Source organism: Triticum urartu, chromosome 2, assembly GCF_003073215.2.
Source record: "Triticum urartu cultivar G1812 chromosome 2, Tu2.1, whole genome shotgun sequence".
Classification (NCBI taxonomy): Eukaryota; Viridiplantae; Streptophyta; class Magnoliopsida; order Poales; family Poaceae; genus Triticum; species Triticum urartu.
In genome coordinates this window covers 598,670,436-598,675,186 of record NC_053023.1, presented here as the reverse complement: position 1 = coordinate 598,675,186, position 4,751 = coordinate 598,670,436, and positions in this window count along the sequence as shown.

Below are 4,751 nucleotides of genomic sequence, written 5' to 3'. Positions count from 1 at the left end.
ATGCTAAGCAATATGACAATGATGAATATGTCATGATGAACGGAATGGTGGAAAGTTGCATGGCAATATATCTCGGAATGGCTATGGAAATGCCATAATAGGTAGGTATGGTGGCTGTTTTGAGGAAGATATAAGGAGGTTTATGTGTGAAAGAGCGTATCATATCACGGGGTTTGGATGCACCGGCGAAGTTTGCGCCAACTCTCAATGTGAGAAAGGGCAATGCACAGTACCGAAGAGGCTAGCAAGGATGGAAGGGTGAGAGTGCGTATAATCCATGGACTCAACATTAGTCATAAAGAACTCACATACTTATTGCAAAAATCTACAAGTCATCAAAAACCTCGGTACTACGCGCATGCTCCTAGGGGGATAGATTGGTAGGAAAAGACCATCGCTCGTCCCCGACCGCCACTCATAAGGAAGACAATCAAAGAACACCTCATGTTTCAAATTTGTTGCATAACATTTACCATACGTGCATGCTACGGGACTTGCAAAATTCAACACAAGCATTTCTCAATTTCACAACTACTCAACTAGCACGACTTTGATATTATTACCTCCGTATATCAAAATAATCATCAAGCATCAAACTTCTCTTAGTATTCAAAACACTCTTAAGAAAATTTTACTAATCTTGAATACCTAGCATATTAGGATTTTAAGCAAATTACCATGCTATTAAGATTCTCAAAATAATCTAAGTGAAGCATGAGAGATCAATAGTTTGTATAAAACAAATCCACCACCGTGCTCTAAAAGATATAAGTGAAGTACTAGAGCAAAATTATATAATTCAAAAGATATAAGCGTAGCACATAGAGTATTCTAACAAATTCAAAATCATGTATGGCTCTCTCAAAAGGTGTGTACAGCAAGGATGATTGTGGTAAACTAACAAGCAAAGACTCAAATCATACAAGACGCTCCAAGCAAAACACATATCATGTGGCGAATAAAAATATAGCTTCAAGTAAAGTTACCGATAGAAGTAGACGAAAGAGGGGATGCCTTCCGGGGCATCCCCAAGCTTTGGCTTTTTAGGTGTCCTTAGATTATCTTGGGGGTTTCATGGGCATCCCCAAGCTTAGGCTCTTGCCACTCCTTGTTCCATAATCCATCAAATCGTTACCCAAAACTCGAAAACTTCACAACACAAAACTTAAAGTAGAAAATCTCGTGAGCTCTGTTAGCGAAAGAAAATAAAAGATCACTTCAAGGTACTGTGATGAACCCATTCTTTATTTATATTGGTGTTATACATACTGTATTCCAACTTCTCTATGGTTTATAAACTATTTTACTAGCCATAGATTCATCAAAATAAGCAAACAACACACGAAAAGCAGAATCTGTCAAAAACAGACCAGTCTGTAGTAATATGTAGCTAGCGCAAGATATGGAACCCAAAAAATTCTAAAATAAATTGATGGACGTGAGGTATTTATCTATTAATCATCTGCAAAAAGAATTAACTAAATAGCACTCTCCAAATAAAAATTACAGCAGTTCTCGTGAGCGCTAAAGTTTCTGTTTTTTTTCAGCAAGTTCAACAAGACTTTCCCCAAGTCTTCCCAACGGTTCTACTTGGCACAAACACTAATTAAACACAAAAAACACAACCAACACAGAGGTTAGATAAATTATTTATTACTAAACAGGATCAAAAATCAAGGAATAAAAATAAAATTGGGTTGCCTCCCAACAAGCGCTATCGTTTAACGGCCCTAGCTAGGCATAACAAGCAAGAATAAATCTAGGTATTGCCATAATAGTAAGATAAATTATTAAAACTCATTTCATATTCTCTACGTTTGGTAGGAAGTTTTCTTTGAGGCAAGAAAAAGTAATACAAAGGGCTAAATTTAATAGGATAAAAGTCCCCAAGATCAACCTTGGGAGGTATAGGTTCCTCCTTTGGTCCTTCATATTGCACAACCAATTCATCATTATAAGCATTCTTTTGACAAAACTTTGTGAGCCTATATTCAAGAGAATATCCTAGTTCATTATTTCGAATAGCCAAATCACCATTAAGTTCAGAAATTCTATCAACCAAAACATTGGTAGGAACCCTTTTTCTAAGATTTTCATTGAAAACAACATAATCTAGAGATTGAAAGCGCATTATTTCTTCTTGATCAAAGAGGACAGCCTCTATGGGAGGACGGCAAGCGTCCACCCTATAATGTGCAAAGATTTCTTTGGCCTCTTTTATTATGAATCTAAACTCATGAGACAAAAATATAGTAGCGGCACGCTTAACAGAAGAATGCTCAATATTAGAAAATTCTAGGAAAATCCTTTGTATAGAAGGATGCATGTGCATGAATTGTCTTTCAAGCTCAACTACAAGCATGGCAATAGTGTCCGCAAGACTACTAGTTCTATGAAGAATAGAACTACTCATAGAAGGCAAAGCACCGGCACAAGTAAAGAAATCTTGAATAACTCCTTTTCCAATAATATTACCACTACCAACACGGAATCTTTTTATATGTGAGATAGTGGGTTCTTTAGTAGGAGCATCAGAATTATTATCGACAATAGTTTCCCCAATTTCAGACATAGAGGCAGAAGGTAAAGGACTAACCATAACGACAAGCAAACAAACTAACACACAAGCAAACAAAAAGCAAGCGAACGAAAAGAGGCAAATAGAGAGGGAGGATAGAGAGAGAGAGAGCGAATGAAATGGCAAGGGTGAAGTGGGGAGAGGAAAACGAGAGGCAAATGGCAAATAATGTAATGCGGGAGATATGGGTATGTGATGGGTACTTGGTATGTTGACTTTTGCATAAACCTCCCCGACAACGGCGCCAAAAATCCTTCTTGCTACCTCTTGAGCACTGCGTTGGTTTTCCCCGAAGAGGAAGGGATGATGCAGCAAAGTAGCGTAAGTATTTCCCTCGGTTTTTGAGAACCAAGGTATGAATCCAGTAGGAGGCTACGCGCGAGTCCCTCGCACCTGCACAAAACAAATAAATCCTCGCAACCAATGCAAATAGCGGTTGTCAATCCCTATAGGGCCACTTACGAGAGTGAGATCTGATAGATATGATAAGATAAGATTTTTGGTATTTTTATGATAAAAGATGCAAAGTAAAATAAAGGCAAAGTAAATAGCAAAGGAAATAACTAAGTAGTAGGAGATCAATATGATAAAGATAGACCCGGGGGACATAGGTTTCACTAGTGGCTTCTCTCGAGAGCATAAGTATTCTACGGTGGGTGAACAAATTACTGTTGAGCGATTGACAGAATTGAGCATAGTTATGAGAATATCTAGGTATGATCATGTATATAGGCATCACGTCCGAGACAAGTAGACCGACTCCTGCCTGCATCTACTACTATTACTCCACTCATCGACCGCTATCCAGCATGCATCTAGAGTATTAAGTTAAAAACAGAGTAACGCCTTAAGCAAGATGACATGATGTAGAGGGATAGACTCATGCACTATGAAGAAAACCCCATCTTGTTATCCTCGATGGCAACAATACAATACGTGCCTTGCTACTCTTACTGTCACCGGGAAAGGACACCGTAAGATTGAACCCAAAGCTAAGCACTTCTCCCATTGCAAGAAAGATCAATCTAGTAGGCCAAACCAAACTGATAATTCAAAGAGACTTGCAAAGATAACCAATCATACATAAAAGAATTCAAAGAAGATTCAAATATTATTCATAGATAGACTTGATCATAAACCCACGATTCATTGATCTCAACAAACACACCGCAAAAAGAAGATTACATCGAATAGATCTCCACAAGAGAGGGGAGAACATTGTATTGAGATCCAAAAAGAGAGAAGAAGCCATCTAGCTACTAACTATGGACCCGTAGGTCTGAGGTAAACTACTCACACTTCATCGGAGGGGCTATGGTGTTCATGTAGAAACCCTCCGTGATCGATGCCCCCTCCGGCGGAGCTCCGGAACAGGCCCCAAGATGGGATCTCGTGGATACAGAAAGTTACGGCGGTGGAATTAGGGTTTTGGCTCCTGTTCTGATCGTTTGGGGGTACGTGGATATATATAGGAAGGAGTACGTCGGTGGAGCAACAGGGGGGCCACGACGGTGGAGGGCGCGCCTGGTGGGGGTGGGTGCGCCCCCCTACCTCGTGGCCTCCTCTTTTCTTTCTTGATGTTGGGTCCAAGTCTCTCGGGTCTTGTTCGTTGAGAAAATCACGTTCCCGAAGGTTTCATTCCGTTTGGACTCCGTTTGATATTCCTTTTCTTGGAAACCCTAAAACAGGCAAAAAACAACAATTCTGGGCTAGGCCTCCGGTTAATAGGTTAGTCCCCAAAATAATATAAAAGTGGATAATAAATCCCAATAATGTCCAAAACAGTAGATAATATAGCATGGAGCAATCAAAAATTATAGATACGTTGGAGACGTATCACATGCACATTGACAAGGTTTTAAAGAGATTTAAAATGCAAGGTTTTCTCCAATGTCATATGGCACGACACTTAGTAGAAATCAATGTTCCAAGACAGTTGATGAGCGTGTGCAGATGAGTGGAGTTCCATATGCCTTACCAATTGGATCCATCACGTATACTATGACATATACAAGACCATGTTTCTTATGCGCTAAGTGTTAGCAACAGGTATGATGTCGCTTGAAGCTTCTGTATTTCCCCAAAGAGGAAGGGATGATGCAGCACAGCGGCAGTAGATATTCCCCTCAGATATGAAACCAAGGTTATCGAACCAGTAGGAGAACCAAGCAAC